General features: G+C 47.0%; 1 pseudogene; it reads right to left on the reverse strand.

The window, feature by feature from the left end:
• Positions 1 to 7,611: 7,611 nt before the first annotated feature.
• LOC146180348 (uncharacterized) lies at positions 7,612 to 8,343 on the reverse strand (annotated as a pseudogene).
• Positions 8,344 to 23,613: the final 15,270 nt, after the last annotated feature.

Below are 23,613 nucleotides of genomic sequence, written 5' to 3' on the forward strand. Positions count from 1 at the left end.
CTTTTGGGGCCTTTTTTACATGTGCATCTCTGTGCAAGTCTTCTTTTGCCTCTATCTTTTAGTAAAATTTCAGTTATTAGTCCAGCTGTCCTGCAGTTCTCTCTTCTCATGTTTTCTGGCTTGTTTCAGAATGAATAAGGTGATGACTCTACAAACCTTGTGCAAACTGGAAACCAGTGTAACTGTCAGATGGAAACCTTTCCCTTATTTGACTTGCATCACAAATAGGGAGGACTTTACTGTGATGTCTGCTGAGGCATCCCCAAAGCAGGTGCGCAAGGTGGCTGTAGCAGATGTAGCGGTGCCTCCTGTTGACAAGAGAAAAAACAATATTCACTTTTCAGCATAGCAAAATGAAAATGTGGTTTAGGTCTTTTACAAATTTAAAAGTTATTCATGCATCTGTACAATTAATTCCCACCTAACAGAAGCTGTACAGTGTAACTTTCATTGTGAATTTATTCTCCCTGGAAGTATGGCAAACTTTGAATTCTGCTGCAGGTGATTGAGAGAGAATGAGACCCATCAAATATTACAACTGCCGTGCAATCACAATTTGCTACTGCAGCAAAATAATGCCTGAGGCAATGCAGCTTTTGACTGACAAAACCTGGTAGTCGTCTTACACCCTGTATGCTAGTGTTGTGGCCGAAGTCAATGTGCACGCTGATATCATCCGCATAGCACGAAGATGTTAAGTATGCAACTTATGCGTTAAGCAGCTCTGTGCATGGAGTCATTCTATTCGCAGGAGCCATAAACGACAAGTCCACTTCTGTCAACGGCTCTCAGTTGTTTCCCCACAACACGCCACGTGCCAGAATTTCTGCAAGTGCCGCAAAACTACTCTATAACTTCATTTGCCAACTGTAAAATTTCCAAAACTTATTCAAGCTGTGGAAGTTTCGGTGTACTGGCCTTTGGAAGAACGTCTTTCTTTTTTGGGGGGGTTGCCACATTTCAGCACATGTAAGATGCCAGTGTCGAAGAATTTTGGAGAGGTTTACTGTGTGGAGGTGTTGATGATGGTATTAGTGAAGTCAGACAATTTTTTAAATTATATTTGCACACTATGCAACACTGTCACCTAATGCAAGTGGGTAAAAAAAAACAACTAGCAAATAAAACTTTGAGTGCCGGTATGGTGATTGTTCTGGCAGCAAGTGGGGACAGGCTATAACAAGAGTTGTTGGGCTAGTTAGTGATCGTCTGCAGAAGCCAGTCCTGCTCTGTGTGCTTTTCTCTTCTGTGTCGTTTTTTAGTGCATTTTCCCACGGCTTCTGCAGGAGACAGGCTACTTCACTACATGCAATTTCACTTAGCACAGACTCCTCCGAAATGAGATTGCTTTTGTACTTATTTACTGCATTTCTTGTGGCATTCCTTATGTATTCATGTTTTGAAGTGCGGACAGTTTATTTTATTTTTTTTTTTTTTTTTTTTTTGCCGTTACTTCACATCAATGTGTATGCCCTTTCCATTTAGCAAGTTCACACTATCAGATGATGCGTGTTTTTTCATTTACTCGTGCATGGAATTAAGCAAACCAGTAATTTGCATGGTGAAACGTCGTGCCCTTGCGCACCTTCTGCGAAAATAAGAAAAATATGAAAACCAGCGATGTTGTGTTCGCGCTAACGTGGCGCAATATCGACACTGTAGACAGTGTAGATGATAGCAAGTAAGTGGCGTTAAAGGGGAAGCTTTCTTTTATTAGCACTGCCTTCCGCAATAGATTTCATTACAGCGTTTCTTGCTCGAGAAAATCAAAACAGGCGGCCGCTTGTTCAAGTTATGTCGCCTTTCGCTCAAGGTTCCTACCTTGTGTTCTCTACTAGCAGTCCATGATCAAGAAGCATTTGGAGTAAATGCGGATGATCTGTAACACCCAGACGGCTGCTTCAACTACGTAGTCGCCGCCGGGATCTCGCCAGAGTCTTCGTTCCGGTTGGCGCAACTATAGTGCCTAGAATATAGCGTAACTTAGCCTGTTGCCAGACTATGCTACCAATGTTTCCACAAAATCTGACGGCTAAATTTGACGGGCACAGTGTGGCTCGGGCTCGTCCACCACTCCCTCACTCACTTCCTCGGAACTTTCCTCGCTTGCCGCTGCAAAATAATCGCCGCGCTCGCTCATGTGAAACTTTTTTTTTTTTTTCCGGTTATTCAACGCGCGCTCGCTATGACCGTTGGCGGCTTTTTTTTTTTTTTTTTTTTTTTTCCTTCCGGTTATTCTACGCGCACTCGCTATGCGAATGTCGACTACGCGTGCTGTGAAAGTTTTTTTCTTTTTTTTTTTTTTTCTTCCGGTTATTCTACGCGCGCTTGCTATGACCGTTGGCTGCGTTGGCGGCTGCGAATTTCGACTACGCGTGCTGTGAGTCGTTTTTTCTTCTTCCGGTTATTCTTGGCAATGTTTTCCTCCTTTCAGCTGCTGTCAAATACCGCGATTGCCTTACACAATGACCGTTCGATCGGCACGCATGTTTTCCGGCTGACGCTACATGGCCAAATTTTTATTTTACGGCAATGTCTTCCGGCTGGCGTTACATAACCTCGACGACGCTTATGGCAGTCTTAGCGGCTTTGATGCTTGTGGTAGCCTTAGCGGCGTGCTCTGATATCTACTTCCGAACTTCGCAGCTGCGAATTTCGGCTACGTGTTCTCTTATTTATTTATTTATTTATTTATTTATTTATTTATTTATTATTTTTTTTTTGGCTTCGGTGTACTCTTGACAACGTTTTCCTCATTTAAGACACGGCTGCGAATGTCGACACGCCTGTTTTCCGGCTGGCGTTACATAACCTCGACGGCGCTTATAGTAGCCTTACCTGTTTTCCGGCTGGCGTTACATAACCTCGACGGCGCTTACATAACCGATTTCCCTAACCTCATGCGTAGGGAAGTTGCTGGAGCACGTAATACAGACGAGATTAACGTGCTTCATGGAGCAAAACAACCTGTGGCCGCATGAAATGGTCGGTTTCCGACCACACTTGTGCACGCAGGACGTAATGCTCCGACTAAAGCATGATATCATAGACTCGCGATCGAGAGACGCCAAAGTGATCCTGGGCCTAGACCTCACCAAGGCCTTCGACAATGTCAGGCACGAGGCTATTCTCGAAGGGCTCGAAGTGCTCGGAGTAGGGGAGAGATCGTACAACTACATAAAAGACTTCTTATCGGGCAGAAAAGCCTGCATGATATTTCAAAATTTAGAATCTCCTACGATAGAGTTAGGAAGCAAAGGCACACCGCAGGGCTCAGTGCTATCGCCTTTTCTATTCAACGTGGCAATGAGAGGCCTCCCGGGTAAACTTAACCAAATCAAGGGGCTAAATTTTAGCATGTATGCGGACGATATTAACCTCTGGATTAACCATGGGAGCGATGCGAGTACGGAGGAACGCCTGCAAGCAGCGACCGACATCATTGTCGATTACGCGGCTAAAAGGGGACTTTCGTGCTCCCCGCATAAATCTGAGTTGTTCGTTTATAACCCAAAGTACCTCCGCTGCAAGGATAGCGGGGAGTTTCATATTCAGGTGGAGGGCAAACCGGTGCCAAAAGTAGATCAGATCAGGATTTTGGGGATGGTCATTCAATCCCACGGTCACAACGGAGAGGTCCTGAAAAAATTAGAAAGTTACGCGATGCAAACCCTCGGGCTCTTGAGGAGGGTCGCCACTAAAGGAAGAGGCCTCAAGGAGAGAAATTTGCTAAAACTAATCCAGGCATATGTAATAAGCAGAATCAGTTACGCCACGCCCTACCTGGACATCAAGGCCGGCGAAAAAGAGAAGTTAGACTGCCTGATTCGAAGATGCGTTAAGAAGGCGCTAGGACTGCCCATGGGTACCTCGAGCGAACGACTGCTGGAACTCGGGGTGCATAACACGTGGGCAGAATTGGCGGAGGCAGTGCGAGTCTCCCAATTAGAGAGACTAAGCATGACCGAGACGGGCAGGGTAATCCTTGCAAAAGTAGGCCTCAACCCAGACATAGGGAGTTCAAAAAAAAGTCACAATTAATAGTGAAATCAGGAATGCCTTGGTAGTCCCCCCCTTCCCTAGGAATATGCATCCAGAATTTAATGTCGAAAGAAGGGCCAAACGAGCTGAAGCTCTAGAGCGACGGTTCAAGAACATGGGAACAAAGGAAGTAGTCTATGTTGATGCGGCAAGTGGCAGAACAGGTGCGGCGGTAGCTTCGGTAGTCGATGGCCGAGGGGCACCGGTATCCGCGGCAGCCATCAGAGGCCGCAACATAGAGACTGCGGAGGAAGTTGCGATAGCGCTAGCTTGCGTAGGAACAGAAGCCAAGTTCATAATTAGCGACAGCAAAACTGCCATTCAAAATTTTGGGAAGGGGAGGATATCGCCGGAGGCGGCCAAAATCCTCACCCAAAGAACAATAAATAGGAAAATTCAGTTAATTTGGACACCCGCTCACGCTGCCGTCCCTGGTAACGAGGCGGCTCACGAGCTAGCCCGAGCTCTCTACTTCCGGGTAGCCGTCGAGCCCCCCGAACACTGGGCATACGACGAGCGTTTGCAAAATTATGGGGAAATCATCGACCATTATAAATTGGGACGTAGACTTGTACCCCCGCCAGATGTTAGACTAAATAATAGAGAAGCTGTCGCGTGGAGGCGGCTACAAACTAATACGTTCATGAACCCGGTCTGGGCGTTTCACGCGCTACCAGACTTTAGGGACAATGATCTCTGAAAACACTGTGGGGCGAGAGGGACCCTCGACCACATAATTTGGGAGTGCCCACAATCTCCAGGGATAGGGCAAAATATTACAAGTAGAGAAGCCTGGGATACCCTGCTGCGAAGCGCGGACCCTGCGATCCAGCACCGCACCGTCCATCTGGCGGAAGAGGCCGCAAGAAGCCAAGGGCTACCTGCCAGCCTCTAATCCGCGGGCGCACGACTCCCCGTTTCCGATGGAAATAAAAGTTGTACAACCAACCAACCTGTTTTCCGGCTGGCGTTACATAACCTCGACGGCGCTTATAGTAAGCCTTACCTGTTTTCCGGCTGGTGTTACATAACCTCGACGGCGCTTATAGTAGCCTTACCTGTTTTCCGGCTGGCGTTACATAACCTCGACGGCGCTTATAGTAGCCTTACCTGTTTTCCGGCTGGCGTTACATAACCTCGACGGCGCTTATAGTAGCCTTACCTGTTTTCCGGCTGGCGTTACATAACCTCGACGGCGCTTATAGTAGCCTTACCTGTTTTCCGGCTGGCGTTACATAACCTCGACGGCGCTTATAGTAGCCTTACCTGTTTTCCGGCTGGCGTTACATAACCTCGACGGCGCTTATAGTAGCCTTACCTGTTTTCCGGCTGGCGTTACATAACCTCGACGGCGCTTATAGTAGCCTTACTTGTTTTCCGGCTGGTGTTACATAACCTCGACGGCGCTTATAGTAGCCTTACCTGTTTTCCGGCTGGCGTTACATAACCTCGACGGCGCTTATAGTAGCCTTACCTGTTTTCCGGCTGGCGTTACATAACCTCGACGGCGCTTATAGTAGCCTTACCTGTTTTCCGGCTGGTGTTACATAACCTCGACGGCGCTTATAGTAGCCTTACCTGTTTTCCGGCTGGCGTTACATAACCTCGACGGCGCTTATAGTAGCCTTACCTGTTTTCCGGCTGGCGTTACATAACCTCGACGGCGCTTATAGTAGCCTTACCTGTTTTCCGGCTGGCGTTACATAACCTCGACGGCGCTTATAGTAGCCTTACCTGTTTTCCGGCTGGCGTTACATAACCTCGACGGCGCTTATAGTAGCCTTACCTGTTTTCCGGCTGGTGTTACATAACCTCGACGGCGCTTATAGTAGCCTTACCTGTTTTCCGGCTGGCGTTACATAACCTCGACGGCGCTTATAGTAGCCTTACCTGTTTTCCGGCTGGCGTTACATAACCTCGACGGCGCTTATAGTAGCCTTACCTGTTTTCTGGCTGGCGTTACATAACCTCGACGGCGCTTATAGTAGCCTTACCTGTTTTCCGGCTGGCGTTACATAACCTCGACGGCGCTTATAGTAGCCTTACCTGTTTTCCGGCTGGTGTTACATAACCTCGACGGCGCTTATAGTAGCCTTACCTGTTTTCTGGCTGGCGTTACATAACCTCGACGGCGCTTATAGTAGCCTTACCTGTTTTCCGGCTGGTGTTACATAACCTCGACGGCGCTTAATGTAGCCTTACCTGTTTTCCGGCTGGTGTTACATAACCTCGACGGCGCTTATAGTAGCCTTACCTGTTTTCTGGCTGGCGTTACATAACCTCGACGGCGCTTATAGTAGCCTTACCTGTTTTCTGGCTGGCGTTACATAACCTCGACGGCGCTTATAGTAGCCTTACCTGTTTTCCGGCTGGCGTTACATAACCTCGACGGCGCTTATAGTAGCCTTACCTGTTTTCTGGCTGGCGTTACATAACCTCGACGGCGCTTATAGTAGCCTTACCTGTTTTCCGGCTGGCGTTACATAACCTCGACGGCGCTTATAGTAGCCTTACCTGTTTTCCGGCTGGTGTTACATAACCTCGACGGCGCTTATAGTAGCCTTACCTGTTTTCCGGCTGGCGTTACATAACCTCGACGGCGCTTATAGTAGCCTTACCTGTTTTCCGGCTGGCGTTACATAACCTCGACGGCGCTTATAGTAGCCTTACCTGTTTTCCGGCTGGCGTTACATAACCTCGACGGCGCTTATAGTAGCCTTACCTGTTTTCCGGCTGGCGTTACATAACCTCGACGGCGCTTATAGTAGCCTTACCTGTTTTCCGGCTGGTGTTACATAACCTCGACGGCGCTTATAGTAGCCTTACCTGTTTTCCGGCTGGCGTTACATAACCTCGACGGCGCTTATAGTAGCCTTACCTGTTTTCCGGCTGGCGTTACATAACCTCGACGGCGCTTATAGTAGCCTTACCTGTTTTCCGGCTGGCGTTACATAACCTCGACGGCGCTTATAGTAGCCTTACCTGTTTTCCGGCTGGCGTTACATAACCTCGACGGCGCTTATAGTAGCCTTACCTGTTTTCTGGCTGGCGTTACATAACCTCGACGGCGCTTATAGTAGCCTTACCTGTTTTCCGGCTGGCGTTACATAACCTCGACGGCGCTTATAGTAGCCTTACCTGTTTTCCGGCTGGTGTTACATAACCTCGACGGCGCTTATAGTAGCCTTACCTGTTTTCTGGCTGGCGTTACATAACCTCGACGGCGCTTATAGTAGCCTTACCTGTTTTCCGGCTGGCGTTACATAACCTCGACGGCGCTTATAGTAGCCTTACCTGTTTTCCGGCTGGCGTTACATAACCTCGACGGCGCTTATAGTAGCCTTACCAGTTTTCCGGCTGGCGTTACATAACCTCGACTTGTAAAAGAGAGAGGGTGGGGCCGGAGCGGACAGCGACGACTCTGCCTAGACATCTCTTGGTGGCTCCGATAGGAACCGGTTAAAAAATTGTGACAGTAGGTGCTGAAGCCAGCGTTGTTTGCCCCGACTTCGAAGCAAATAGATCAGCGGCGAAGCCAGGGTCCTTTACAGCATCTTGCGATGGCTTCCATTAGGCGCAGAAAAGGGTCTGAACACTTCGTGCGGCCGTGGACCAATGCCAGTAGAGGTGCGACTCCAGAAGAGCCGATGACGTCTTCTGGCCGTTGCGCACTAGCTTGCGCTTGATTTTTTGTCATGCGCTTTCAATGCGCTGAGTGTTTGCTCCGGTCGTGGGGTCGACAAAATGGATGGTGTGGTTCACCGTGTGCCAGTTGTGATTCAGGGGAACTCCGGTTGGGTCCTGAAGGGTCGGAATACAGTTGTACGCGGCCCATTCATCACTGTAAACTGTAGTTCCTGGCTTGATGTTGGCCGCGATGATAGGGCCTAAAGTAACTGCGTCCCTCTTGTCAACTTTGAAGAGGCGAAGCTCTTCAGTCTGGGACCACACTATCCCAAACACCCACGGACCCTTATCGGCGACACCACCGTAGTTATTCCGGTGCCTTGGAGGAACATTGTCGCCGGATAGAAGCCTTCCTCTGTTGGCTTTCCGCTTTCCACGCAAGAGGCATTCATCGATTTGAACCTTTTCGCCAACTCCTCCCATGGGAGGCCGCTGGAGAAGCTCCTGCTGCAGCACTTCCCGGGTATAGTTTCGCCAGTCTGTGCGGGCATCGTTGTGAAGCTCGAAATCTTTGAGCACGAGCTCCCGGGTCTGTCTGGATGTCAGTTCTTTCGCCATACAGTAGGTGATCCAAATTATGTCTCGCCTTGACAACTTTACATTTGGACGTCCCAAACGGTCTGTACAGGCAAGAAAAGACTCTTGGCCTTGTACCCCTCGAAGCACACCGGTGCCATGAAGCTGTGAAAGCTGCTTGCGGCACCTATTACATCTAAAACTTGGCCGCATTCCATTTTTGGCTTTCCTGTTAAATGTCACCACTTCTCCTTCGCAGGAAGGCTTGTCGGGATTAAAGGTAAGGTCTTTACAGACACCCCAGTACTCCGAATTTGCAGGGCGGCCTCCCTGGCTACTGGCTCGGGATGGCCGGCTTACAGTTGATTCGGGGGTAAGCCTAAGCTCGCGGAGGAATGCTTGCTCAGTCTCAAATGTCTTGATGGCGGCACATACCTCGCCGACCGAAGGATCAATTCTTGAGGTCGCCATATAACTGTGATATCCCGGTTATAGGGCTCTTTTCGGGGTAGAGAGCAGGAATCACACACGAAATAGGGCCAGCAGCAGACTTAATCAGAGCTTGATGCCCCCGCTCACCCGACGGTCTTGAGGCTGAGCCTGGAAGCCGACGCCACTGCGGTGATCCGGTGTTTATAGGTGGGAGATGGTGGCCTTAGATTCAGGCAGCGCTGACGGTGACGGTTTACACAGCGAGCTGAATATATGCGCAGGCAGGACTAGCGAGCCGTCTTCGTATTGTTATGACCGTGCATCATCCGCACTTTAGCAAGGAATATCAGTCAGCAAAAGTTGACGTAATTTGAATATAAATATGCTCACGGTTTATACAGATGCAGCTTATGTCGGACAATGTAGCAATATCCTTGAGAGTTTCAAATGTTGTGGCTAGAGCTCCCCAGATGGTGCAGAAACAACGGCACAGAACGGCAGACTATCACATGCAGGAATAAGCGGACAAAGGAGTCAGGCCCTCTTAAATAACCTCGGGCGTAGTTTTGGCGCCTTTTTTGCCTGACAGGAGTGCTTTCTTCCATATATCTTCAGTCCTGCTGTACCTGATTGGTGTATTTTCCCTCGCCGGAGACGTCTCCGCAGTCTCACTGACTTTAGATATTTAGCTTTCGGCATCGCAAGTGTGTGTGTGTGTGTGTGTGTGTGTGTGTGTGTGTGTGTGTGTGTGTGTGTGTGTGTGTGTGTGTGTGTGTGTGTGTGTGTGTGTGTGTGTGTGTGTTTGTCGCGCGGCCCTGCAGCCTAATATATATATATATGTTTATTTATCCACTGCACAGACGAGAGAGAGTTTTCTTCTTGGTCTCAAATTTAGTGCGCCGCCTGTGCTACGCTATGAGCAAGGAGGGCAGGCGTGTGTAGCTTAGAATGCTTCTTTAGAGGATCTAAATATACACATTGCACGTTCGCTACTCCCAAAAGCACGATTCAGCCCCATGTCCCATTTCGTTTCTCCGTATGTGTACATGAAGCGCCCCTCTCCACCCATAAAAACTGGGCAGTAAATCGTGCCTACTTAAAGCACTCGAACGCTGCACTCTTCGTTCTCTTCGCGCATTTGTCCTGACTCTTGGTGTCATACATCAATATGTCATCGGGAAGGCCAAGTCAGGCAGCCATGTCAGTCACATAGAACTGACAAAACGAACGGTGATGCAGGGAAGAAAAAAGCGACAGTATGGTGCTCTTTGTTCTGGTGCCTGTGACGGGCGTAGCCGGGTTTTAAAGCGAAAAAAAAAAAGAATAAACCAAGACCTGAGGATAAGCCCCTTTACCATGCGTTCAGCAGGGAATCTCACAATGTGCGAATACACGCTTCCAAGAAAAAAGCAATTCCCCTGCCCGCAGTGGCCCAAGTGTCCGAACCCCACTTTGCGGAGACAGACATCTCCGTTTTCTTCTGTCTTTTTTTAATAGTCAGGCAGAAAGAGGGTAAGACCGTTTGGAGAGGGCGGAAGGCCTGCATTGTTGCTCTAGTGCTGAACAATGAGAGAATCTGTTTGTTCAGTAGCAGTCGCGACAACCCAAAGAGGACCGGTCCGAACGTTCGCTTTTTACAAGCGGAAAGCAGAGTACATTTTCAGTGGAAAGCTTTGTTTAGAACAGGAGCTTAATTGGTGACTGACAGTCATTGCGCCGGCAATTCACTCACGGCACTGAAAGCCTCAGGAACCGCTACAGGTTCTGAAGCGGCTGTTACACAGAAGGATAAACACGAAAAAAAAAATGTGTTTGTCGACCGTAGAAGCTGCTGTTTTACTCCGCAAGCACCTGAGCTGCGGTCAATGGTAAATAAAAGAGACTGAAGAGGTTAGTAGGAGAATAACACGGAGAAAAGCAAGCGCAGAACTATATATGCACTAATTACGTTATTCAAAACTTTGTGCAAAAAACAAGAACAAGCGAAGAATGCCACCCGCACACTGTGTTCGCATCCCTGTTCCACGCGGATGGGGGTTTCGAGCACTGCACATGCTCGGACTTACCCGAAAGCCAGAGCCCGCCAGGAACGCATCATCAGGTAACAGCGCAAAAATCATGGATGGAACACAAGAGCAAGAACACACAGCAGATCTCGTTGTGTGTTCTTGCTCTTGTGTCCCGTCTATGTTTTTTTTTTTTTTTGCGCTGTTACCTGATTCTATAGCAAGTACAAAACTTTTTTTGGCGTAAGAACTTTCTCCTTGAGTGGAGCGCGTGAATGTTGTTGGACGCCATCAGAGCAGATATGGAATCTGTACGACGGTACACAGAGTGCATAAATGTTGATTTTCCAAGAATTCGATAATTTCTACCTGGAACGTGATATTCAGAGCTCACTCAGAGCTCATTCATACCCTTAAAGAATGAGCTTAAGCGTCCCCAATAATGTAGCACCTTACACTTACAGATCGTGATAGGCAAATAATGTAGAAAGAAGCTTCCGCCGTTGCTTTCGCAATTCAACTAGGGTTAACTAGAGCTAAACCGCAATTTTTTTTTCTTTTTATTGGAGCTGCCTATTAGGATGTACTGTAGATGTTGTGTCCGCTAGATAGAAGAACAAATACAGCGGGAATGAAATACGTTGCATTTCAGTATAAACTACAATCTATCCGGTAAATGCGAAGAAAGCGATCAGCTGGTGCTGCTGACGTAAACAAACCATTGGTCTAGAAAGCAAGAAATAGCAAAGCCAAGACCAAAAAAAAACAACATATCACAAGTGGTTCTGTTTTAGCCAAGACAAATAAACTTCTCTGATTGCTATACAAATATGGTTTGAACTTCACTCAGAAATGCCCTGTTGGCGTTTTATTTATTTTTCGTCTCAGTAGCGACATTCACAAGTTTGTTACTCAAAGCTGATGTTACCCTTTGAAAAAAATGCAAAACTTTCCGAGTGATATTTCTTCTGGTGATGTTTTATAGTTCCGGCTGCTTCTAGCACCTTGGTGGTAAGCTGGCTACATTCACAATATCGTGGCGCTTTTTTTTTTTTACTTGAGTTTGTGTAGTGTTACGAGACACATAGCTTTTTCCGTAGTTAGGAATCGCTAGCTGCGGTGCCACGTCACATCGCGATGGCACTTTGCAATCGCTGCAAACGCAGTTCGCAAATATATAAGAAAGTTGCGAAGTGTGTTCAGTGTGCGGTGTTCTATTAAGGAAATGCAGTATCTGAATGAAAGCGATAATAACGCTTATGCTAAAGGATATACATTTCATTTTTGCGCATTTTACCCGTAGGATGCCTAGGTCGAAATAAGGTCTGGTTAGAAAATGGGATTGTATATTCTGCTTATAAGGGACCCTCTGATATTAGAGATAAAAAACCTGCTCCCCAGTGCACGTATCTTATAAAACGGTTCAACTGTAGTCGTAAGATTTGCAAAATGAGTCTCCAGGAGGTTGAGAAGTGATGCACCCCGGGAAAAAAGGACGCAGTGACACACAGTGTGACATGTCTCTCCGCGTAGGGCTGTATATTTTCGTTCTGTAATATCAACTAGCCCAAAGCGCCACCTTAGTAAACTCAGATTTACACCCCTGATCAGAAGCCAAATTAAAGTTTATTAAAAGATTTACGCAGTCAATGATGCTGAAAGCAGGGATACCGGGTGTTTGGAGAAGCATCTTTTCGTGAAGGCACTAAAGCGTCTAACGGACCAATGTCAAAAATCATTCAGGGGAGCTGCAGGCTGCCGCTAAGATTTTATAATTGCTTTCGCCTCCCTTTGCTGCGCCTGAGTGACCCAGCTGTTTCATCGACGTAATGCTAGTACGAGATTTGTGTCCGGAACTTAACTTTTCTGATATGAACCAACCATCACGGATAGCTACGCTCTTCATGAATTTTGTGACGGGAGTGAGACACTCCGGTACAAGCTGAGGAAACAACGTTTTGTTAAGCGACGTCGCTCGCTTCGTGCACGCTGAGCGTTCGTGAAATGAGCGGCCAGCAGTGACAAAAAACACTCTCGAAGTTTTTCGGAAACTTTGGCTTTAGCGGACTGTGGTAGAAACACGACCTTCAAGTTTAAGTACTCAAGTCGCGGAATAGCCGACAAACCAGAGTAAGGATAATCCCCCCCCCCCCCCCCCCCATAGACACCACCACTACTGCTTTCGCAAAAAGCTGCACAGAGCACGAGTAGGATTATTCCTTAGTTCTTCTACATAGTTTCAAACAGATGCATGTACCCTTGCTTGCGTTCAATTGTTCAATTTTAATTTAACGGTTCCAATGACAACATAAGCATGTAAACTTAATTCAGTTTTCCCCTACGACATTACGTCATTACTATGTTCCGCTGAATCAAAGCATGTCGCTTGTATAAATGTAGGCTGCACTTTTCATGACTCCAGTGGTATGTAGTCCTAAATTTACAATACAAGGTTACAGTGAAGTTAATCCCAAAGCTGCGTGAGGCTAAAGAAGTAATTTTCCCTCTCTTCAAGTAGCAACACCCGGACCCACGCATCGCGCGAGGAGAGCGCATCCCTGCTGTCGGCGCGCGCTCATTGTCGCGCCTACAGCGTGCAATGCTCATCCGAGTGCGCGTCGGCTGCGCGTGGCCCGGGGTAAGACGGGTGCGCCACGGACTATCGTCGAGCGACGTGTGTGGTGATTGCGGTGCAGTGGAGACATTGGAGCACATGCTGCTTCGCTGTACCGCATCCGCAGAGCCACGTCGCGAGATGCTCGCGGCTTATAGGGCGCTCGGAATCATCCCGGACAGCATCGAGACGCTCCTGTGGCCGCGAGGCAGTGCGCGCACCCGTGACAGGGCAATGGTGAGCCTCTGTGCGTTCATCGAGCGGGCGGGCTTGAAGCCTCGCTTGCTCTTCGCCAGGTAGTGCGTGCGTGACCTGAACGCTCCGTGTGTGCTACCTTGGACGTATGCTGCCGGGCGCCCCACCCCGGCAGCTGGTGCATTGTGTCGCGCGCGCGATCTGTCTGCGACAGGACGCTACGTGCGCGCGACTATGTATATACATCAATGATATTGCATATATATGTGTATATATTTTATAAACAATTGCAGAGGCCGCTCGCGCGCAGACATTTGTGGACAGTGCTCGGACACTTGCGCGCGAGCGATGCGAACTCGTTGAGCGTCTTTATTTTGTAAATAATGTAAAAAAGCTCCCCTGTCCTTTCTTCCTATCGCTCCCCTCTCAACTTCCCCTTGCTATCCTCTCCCTATCCCCTTTTCCTTCCCGCCGGCCGCAGCTCAAGTGCTTCAGTTTGTTAGATAGCAGTTGCCGCGGCCGGCAATACTCTTTTCCTTCTTTTTGATTATTTTTAAAAAATAATAAATCAACCACTACCACCACCACCACCCTCTCTTCAAGTGTCGTCCGGGGGTGCCTTGTTTCTGGGAAAAGTAGGGGACTGGGTCGGAGTACAAAGCCCTTTTCTTCCGAGCGCGCTGTCATTCTTGGCTTGCTAGCGCCTTGTTCCTGCCGGGTCGGTCTACAGATGCTCAGGCTTTGTGCGCGAGAGGCATCCCCAGAGGGGGCGAAAAAAAAAAAAGAGAGAGGGAAACCTGCGAGCAGCGGTTCGGAATATGCGCATGTTGGGAAGGGCACGTTTTCAAACGAATCCTACAGTTGGGCGTAAACTTGTTGGGCGAGGGTCGGTGTTTTCGTTATTTTAGTTTTGTTCTTTTTTGTAGAGTCTTGCTCTTCAGTAAGCGCACAGTAGGCGTTCAGTTGGCTGCTACTTTCAATATCTAGAGTACTGTTCGAATTTTGTTTGTGATGGCTGTCGCTGGTCTCACCTTCTTGCCCCAGGGCTTGCGCACGTGCTCCTTGCATGGTGTGCAGTGCGTGCTGGACGAGGTTGGTGCAATGGCGGTACTGCGTGGCTGAGAACGATTCCATCATATATATAACGTAGCCCCGACGGACTTTTCTTGAAGTTTGACGCTGGTCACCTTTCATGAGCTTCTGGTCTTGCGCAAGTCCGACACTGTCAAAGCTTGACTTCGGCTTTGCATATACAGTTAGAATGTTTATTTCTCGTTTTCGATCCACGCGGTTCTATTTTGAATAATCATCTCATGTTATCAACATGTTGGCAGTGCTTTAAGGCCTGAGGTGCTGGTTACGTAGTGTTTTGTAAATGCTTGCACTAAGTCGAAATAAGTGCCAAGAGGGTGTGATTGAGAACGGGTAACAGGCTAGGCGGCAAGACTCATTGCTGCATCCATGTGCAGCGAGTGCAGCGACTGTGGTGCTATCTTTAATGGCCGTCGCTGTGATTTCTAACTCGCAGATAATTTAAAACATGGAGCATGCGGACATTGTCCGCTTGATTGAGAGCGTAAGTGCGTGGAGAATTCTGACTGTGTGCCTTGGGCATGCTCCACCCCGAATCTGCGCTGCGTGAGTAAAAAACACTTACACCTGCGAGGCGCTCATCATCAGCATCAAGACGGTGTATTCTCAATATAATAGTATCTTGTTCTTGACCAGTGAGGTTCATGCAGTAAGAAAGTGTCCGATGGCCGTGCTACTTTTTTAGCAAGAAACGGAAAAAATAATGGCGAAAAAAGAAAGAAGCAAGCTTTTCTAGTGCATTGTGGTTGGCAGTCGGGCCGCACAGAAGAGGCGAACTGAGGACTGCATGCCGACCTATCTTTGGTATCCAAGTGGATGTTGGCTGTCCACATGGATTTGTTGGCGCGGCGCCCAGAGACATCTTCAGCGGGAAGCTTTGTTTCATTTTTTTCGTCATTATTACTCACAGCCTGCCCTGCGTGACTCGCTTAAACGGTGGTCCCAGCGCGTCATTTCTACAGTTGTCTTTCCTGACAATTACCACAATGAAAAACCACGCCATTTTCAAACGTAAGCAACGTAAGCTGAAAACAAATGCTTTCATAATACAACTCATCAGAGTGATATTGTTATTTACTGAGCTCTACCGATCTATACAATCTAGAAAGCATCACCAATGACGCATCACGGAGAAATGGACGCTTAATTGAAATGAATGCAAATATGTTCCACTGACTAAAAAACGTAATCCAAGAAGCTCGGCATACTGTTTAAATTCCAATGTTTTGGAAAAATCTTCCGAATTTAAATGCCCTAGAGTGTATATTAGAGAGTACATTTCATGGAGAATTCATATAGAATATGCAACTAGCAAAGCACACATAGTATTGAATACCTTAATGAAAATTTCACACCGCCTTACATGTAAAATATCGGCTGCACCTCACACATATATTACATCGATTGTTAAATATGTCAGCGCCGTGTGGGATTCATGTATGGCTACATTATCAGATATCTTAGAACGCGTAAACCGCGTAACCGGCTTTGTTCTACAATTTTCAGCAAAGCATTTCAGAAGTTTGGTTGGGAGTTTAATTCTTGGTAGATCTAGTAGCAGCCTACACAGCTTTATCGATCCCAGTTTTATCAAAACACAACAAATCCGCCTACTAATAGCAGTGCTATAAAATTCCCAGCCAAAAGATTCCATCACTGCTGAAACGTTGTGTTGAAAATTGTAACCATTAACAAAAAAAAAAAAAAAAAAAAAAAAACGGCTACACGGTTCTGTGTGCGTTCTGAGAGTCTGATAATGTTACCGTACGCGGATGTCACACTGTGCTGACACTATTAAGAAATGGTGTAATAAGTGGGAGGTACAGCAGCTCTTTTACAGCTCAGGCTGTGTGAAATTTTTTGCCAAGAAATTCAATATCCTGTATGCTTTGCTAGTTAAATATTCGACATTAGTTCTCCATGAAATGTCATAATTCAGTATGCACGCCCATTAATTTAGATTCGGAAGCTTTTTCCAAAGGATTGGAATTGAAATCGTATGTTGAGCTTCTTGATATACGGTTTCTAGTCAAGTGAGTATATTTGCATTTATTTCATTTGGATGTCCATTTCCCCATAACGCGTCAATTGGTGGAAGCTGTCTAGATCGTTTACTGTATGCCGCAAATGTTTTATTCGTTGAGTGTCGGGCTGCACATGGTGCAGTCTTGTGCGTACAAGCGAATTTTGCGTGAAACTTTATGAAAAATAGTGTTGCTATGTATTAATAAAAATAAAGACGCCAGAAAAGACCCCTGAGGTAGACTGTATGTAGCATCCTTTAAGGCGTAATGAGATCTACTAGACCGGTAGAGCTCACTAAGTAATAACAGCACTCTGACGAGCTGTATTATGGAGGTATTTGCGTTCAGATTACGGTGCTTACGCTTGAAAATGGCTGGTTTTTCGCCGTGGTAATTGTCAGGAAAGACAGCCCTGAAAACGTACTCGCGATAACCATCGTATAAGGGAGTCTGGCAGGGCAGGCTGTAACGAATAATGAACAGAATGGAAGAAAGCTTCCCGCTGAAGCGGTCCCTGAGCGCCACACCGAAAAATCCACGTAGACGGCCAACATCCACTTGGCGGCCAAAAATAGGCCGGCAGTCCTCAGTTTGCCTTTCCTGTGCCTGCCGAGCTCACAGCACCGCACTAGAAAGCTTTACTTTTTACTTTTTCACAATTATTTTTTCCGTTTCATTCTCGGAATGGGCATCCGTCACTTTGCGACTACGTGAATATCGTTGGTCAGGAATAAGACCCCTTTAGATTGGGAATGCACCGGCCTGATGGCAATGAGCGCGCACGCAGGTGTAAGTGCTTTTTACCCACACCGCGAGAGTTGAGGGCGGAGAGCAAGCTCAAGGCACACATTCAGAATTCACCACGCACTTACGCTCTCAGTCAAGCAGAATATGATCTCATGCTCCACTTCGTAAATTCTTCGTGTGTTAATAAGCACAGCAACGGTCGTTAAAGACCAGCACAACACTCACTGCACTAGATGCAGCAATGAGCCTTGCCGCCTTGCCTCCGTTCTCAATGACACTCGCATGACAGTTACTTCGACTAACATTCACAAAACACTATGCAACCATCACTTCAAGCTGTACAACATTGTCAACATAACGATAACATGACAGGAATGACTCAAAATAGGACCATGTGCAACTAAACATTCCAACTCGTGCATGCAAAGCCGAATTCAAGCTTGTATACTGTTAGACTCGCGCAAAACCAGAAGCTCATGTAAGGTGACCAGCGTCAAAGCTCAAGAAATGTTCGTCAGGGCTACGTTATCTATCTGACGGAATCGTTCTCGGCCACGCAGTACAGCCATTGCACCAACCTCGTCCAGAACGCAATACATACCCCGGAGAACATGCGCAAAGCCTGAGGCAAACAGGCACTGAGACCAGCGACAGCCATAACAAATAATATTCGAACAAGATTCTAAATATTGAAAATAGAAGTCAATTCACCGCCCACTGCGAACCAGCTGAAATGTGAGACTCCACTTTACAAAACGGACAAAAATAAAACTACGCCTCCTCCCACCAGGCTTACGCCCAACAGTTAGGATCCGCGAGAAAACAAACTAGCACTTGCCAGCGAGCGTACATTCCGAAACACTGCTCGCAGGTTTCCGTCTATGTGTTTTTTTTTTTGTTGTTTTTTTTCTGTTCGCCCCCTTTGTTGGATGCTTCTCGCGCTCAAGGCCGGAACATCTGCAGACCGACTCAGCAGGGATGAGGCGCTCATAAACACAGAGAAGGGGAAGAAAGACGGCGCGCGCGCGGAAGGAAAGACATTTGTACCCCGACGCCAAAAGTTTCCCCTCCTTTTCCCTCAACCGAGGGATCCGCGGACGGCACTTGGCGACACAGTGCCAAAATTACTTCTAGCACCACGCAGCATTGCGGTTAACTTCAGAAAAACATTGTATTGTAAATTTAAGACTACACAGCACTGGAGTTATGAAAAGTGCAGCTTATATTTTAAACCGACGACATGTTTTGTTTCAGCGCAACAGAGTAATGACGCAATGTCTGTCGTACGGGAATAGTGAATTAAGTTTACATGCTTATGTTGTCGTTGGAGCAATTAAATTAAAATTGATCAATCGAACTCAAGCAATGGTACATGTGTCTGTTTGACAACTATGTAAAAGAAGCAAGAAATAATCCTACTCGTGCTGTGTGTAGCTTTTTGCGAGAGCAGTGGTGGTGGTGTCTATGGGGGGATTATGCTTACTCTGGTCTGTCGGCAATTCCGCAACCTGAGTTCTTAAACTTAAAGATCGTGTTTCTACCACAGTCCGCTAAAGCCAATCTTCACGAAAAACTTCGAGAGTGTTTTTTGTCACTGCTGGCCGCTCATTTCACGAACGCTCAGCGTGCACAAAGCGAGAGACATCGTCTAACAAAACGTTGTTTCTTCAGCTTGTACCGGAGTGTCTCACCCCCGTCACAAAATTCATGAAGAGCGTAGCTATCCGTGATGGTTGGTTCATATCAGAAAAGTTAAGTTCCGGACACAAATCTCGTACTAGCATTACGTCGATGAAACAGCTGGGTCACTCAGGCGCAGCAAAGGGAGGCGAAAGCAAATATAAAATCTTAGCGGCAGCCTGCAGCTCCCCTGAATGATTTTTGACATTGGTCCGTTAGACGCTTTAATGCCTTCACGAAAAGATGCTTCTCCAAACACCCGGTATCCCTGCTTTCAGCATCATTGACTGCGTAAATCTTTTAATAAACTTTAATTTGGCTTCTGATCAGGGGTGTAAATCTGAGTTTACTAAGGTGGCGCTTTGGGCTAGTTGATATTACAGAACGAAAATATACAGCCCCTACGCGGAGAGACATGTCACACTGTGTGTCACTGCGTCCTATTTTTCCCGGGGTGCATCACTCTCAACCTCCTGGAGACTCATTTTGCAAATCTTACGACTACAGTTGAACCGTTTTATAAGATACGTGCACTGGGGAGAAGGTTTTTTATCTCTAATATCAGAGGGTCCCTTATAAGCAGAATATACAATCCCATTTTCTAACCAGACCTTATTTCGACCTAGGCATCCTACGGATAAAATGGCAAAAAGGAAATATATATCCTTTAGCATAAGCGTTATTATCGCTTTCATTTACATACTGCATTTCCCTGATGGACCACCACACACTGAACACACTTTCGCAACTTTCTTGTATTATTTGCGAACTGCGTTTGCAGCGATTGCAAAGTGCCATCGCGATGTGACGTGGCGCCGCAGCTAGCGATTCCCAACTCTGGAAAAAGTTCTGTGTCTCGTAACACTACACGAACTCAAGTAAAAAAAAAAAAAAGCGCCACGTCATTGTGAATGTAGCCAGCTTACCACCAAGGTGCTAGAAGTAGCCAGAACTATAAAACATCACCAGCAGAAATATCACTCGAAAAGTTTAGCTTGTTTGTCAACGGGTAACATCGGCTGTGAGTAACAAACTTATGAATGTCGCTACTGAGATGAAAAATAAATAAAAAGATAACAGGACATTTCTGAGTGAAGTTGAAACCATGGTGGAATAGTAACCAGAGCAGTTTATTAATCTTGTTTATTTATTTATTGTTTATTTGGCTTGGCTATGTCTTGCTTTCTAGTCACAATGGTGTGTCTACGTCAGCGGCACCAGCTGATCCCTTTCTTCGCATTTACCGGATAGATTGTTCATATTGGAAAAATACTGCGCAAAAAGACACAAGAAGAACTGTCGCAGCTGTGTAAAAGATGAAAAGAGCAAGAAAACAAAAATCTGCCGCCCTTTAGTTGCGAACACTAAGATTTTATTTCGACACCGAGATAAAACAACAAGAGAGCTTATGGAAGCCTACTTGATCCGAAAAAGACAGTCGCAATGTTTAAGCCAGCCTTCGGTTATATTAGTAGATAAAGAGGAGTCGTTTCTGGATAATTCATAATCTTGGCCTTAGTTTTCACGGGAGATGGTAGGAAAACATCCCCCAAAAATCTATCATCCGGTGTTTATGACGTATGATATGTTTTGGCCCCTTGCAATGGGCTTCGCGCAAGTGCTATAGGCTTCTTGTAATCGCTTGAAAGACGTATAAAAATGTGTTTCTTTCCAATAAATTTAGTTGCGAGTCAGCGTACGTCTATCCGTCTTCTTTTCGCCTCGTGTCTTTTTGCGCTGTACATTTCCAATGGGAACCAATACCCAATTGTCTATCCTTCTTCGGATAGATTGTTGTTTATACTAAAAGTCAACGTAATTGACAATTCCCGCTGTATTCTTCTAACTAGCGGACACAACATCTACGGTATATCCCTGATAGGAAGCTCCAATAATTGGAGAACCCAACGGCACTCCCGGTAAGCTCGCGCAGAAGCTCGCATGTGCAGTCGCTCTTGTGCTCCTCGCGGCAAGCTTGAGGAGCTCATCTACGTTGCATTCCCACTGCAGGTGCTTCTTTTAGTCATTTGATAGGCGACTGACTTGCTTTTTTTTTTTTTTTTACTGAAGTTGTAATTATTCGTCATGACGCAAGCGTGTCCCTCTTTTCTTTGTTTTCACTATAGCTGTAACTGAACCTGGCGATCGATGGTACCGCACCTAATGAAAAATGTCTGTTACAAGCGAGACTGAGTATACCAAAATTCAAGGCTAACTTGTCCTTTATAGCCAACTGGCTTCTACATCGAATGTCTAATAAAGCAAAGGTCCAATTAATAAATTTCATATGGGTGCCATTCATTTGGGTGAACGGTGTTTCTTATATCCGACTACCTGTTATATCCAGCCTTTTATGACGGGGTTCGACTTTATAAAATCAACATTATGTGAACGATGACGTCAACGATTATCTGCCTCTCCCATAATCGACAGTAAATGTAAGCATGAAATGGTTAGGGGCTCCGGGATGGGCTCGGTGCCTTCTTGAGACTATCAGTTTGGGCTTGCGTTTAATACATGACATGGAATCATAAGCGCACATCCAGGTGAGGACCAGGAAGGACAGGATACACGCACGAGCGCTAACTCGCAACAATTTGTTTCAGGTCACAGAGGCATATAGCATACCGATATATTGTGGAAAAAGTGTGTAGAGCAAATTGAAAGGTGTCCTAATGATCGTCTCCATGAACACCGCAGGAATGTGTGTGCACACTGTGGGGATTCACAATCCCCTTCCTCCATTGTAACGCCCGCGCGTAATTAACACGCGTGATTACGCGCGCTGGCAGAGAGGTTGGCGGAGGAGAGGGCATGCTGGCCACCCCCCGCCGCCTCCCGGGCCCTGCGGCGACGCTGCCGCGGGCTTCCCTCTTTCCTGCCGGCGTAACCGGGAGACCTCCTCTCCCGTTCCGTGTCGAGGAGCGCGACTGTAGCAACTCGCTGGGGTTCTTCGGCGAATGGGCGCGCACGCGCGCGGTTCATGATTTCCGCCGAGGAGACCACCGCCGTCACCGAGAATCGCACACTGACCGTAGGCACCGCAACGGGATGTGAGCGAGAAGCTGTGTCAGGTGAGCAGACACTTCCTCTCACCTACTTGACGCGCTTCCCTATTAGGTGGTTGTTATTTCACCCCCGTACGCGGCGTTCGCTCGCTACACGGTGGTTATTCTTGATTGCTATTCCTTTGCCGTGTACTCGAGCAGTGCAATAAACTCTGTTCGAGTACGCAACTCGGTGTTTGTCCCCTCTGGCCCGAACCCGCCGCAGTGGCGATTTCTCGCACCGCGGGTTGGGGGTCACAGCTCTGTCTGCTAGGGCTGGCACGTCGGGGCTAGAAGGCGACTCCTGCGTCTAGTCCCTCGTGGCGCATTCTTGCGGGAGTAATACCCCCATAACACACATCCGCCGCGCGCCCTTCGTGTGTTGATGGCCGCCCAAACAGTTTCGTTTGTTCTGTACTTTTTCTTTTTTTTTTCCCACGCGCACTCCGCGTGCGTGGCGTCCGCTTCTCTTCCTTGCTTAATTGTTCGTTCGTTTTTCGTTTGTTTGCTTACGTTCTCTACCCCCCCCCCCCCCTCCCGCCCCTTTTCGCCTTGCGGTTATCTTCGCGGGGCGTACAAGGAGTTCTGCGTACGCGACTCAACTTGTTTCGTTTGTTTGTTGGTTCGCTAGGTTGTGCTCCAAACAGGCACCCTATGTGCTCGGCCTGGTCCGCAGCACTCTAGGCCTATGGCTCAAAGTTGACAAAAAAAAAAAAGTAGTGCGCAGCGCTCAGATACCGGCGGTTCACGATAAAGGGCAGCAAAATTAAACGAGAACCCACTGCTCATATAGTATCCCAACAAAAAGTGTCATGGCAGTTCGGTTCCAGGTGGAGCTCCAGACAGAGCCGGTTGGTTTGTATGCAATGGTGCGCCGATGAAAATTAAGGCACAATGAGGGGCTCGCAATGAGATACATAAAAGAGGAGACAACAGCCACTACCCACACAATTGAAAACAAGGGATGTGTGTGTGTGTGTGTGTGTGTGTGTGTGTGTGTGTGTGTGTGTGTGTGTGTGTGTGTGTGTGTGTGTGTGTGTGTGTGTGTGTGTGTGTGTGTGTGTGTGTGTGTGTGTGTTTTGGTGGGGGGTGAGTTCATCAATGCGAAATAAATAATGCAGCGTCATTGGAAAACTTATTATAAATAAGAAGAAAAAAAGAACGTATGAAAGCTGTGGAATTCGAAACAGTGAGCTCTAAATTTCAAGCTAGAAGTAGAAATTAGACGAATTCTTGGGACATCGAGCGGCATTATTGAATTGGCATTACATTTTTAATATTGCGGCGCAGTATGGATTCGGCGGCTCGTTGCCGTTACGGAAAATATCTTACTGCAGTTTTACACACCTCATGCACGTTTTAAAAGCCTCTACTGTGCTTTTCTTAAATAAAGCGGTAATAAATGCGATCTGGAGAGTGGTTGTAGTTTCGTTCACTTAGGTTTCGTTTTGGTTTTTTTTTATGTATAACTGGAACGTAATCTGAGACTAAATGAATTACATATCGGAAGTAATTGTAATTTAATGTGAATA

Source organism: Amblyomma maculatum, chromosome 9 (genome assembly GCF_055883805.1).
Source record: "Amblyomma maculatum isolate TAMU_Amacu chromosome 9, ASM5588380v1, whole genome shotgun sequence".
NCBI classification, from domain to species: Eukaryota; Metazoa; Arthropoda; class Arachnida; order Ixodida; family Ixodidae; genus Amblyomma; species Amblyomma maculatum.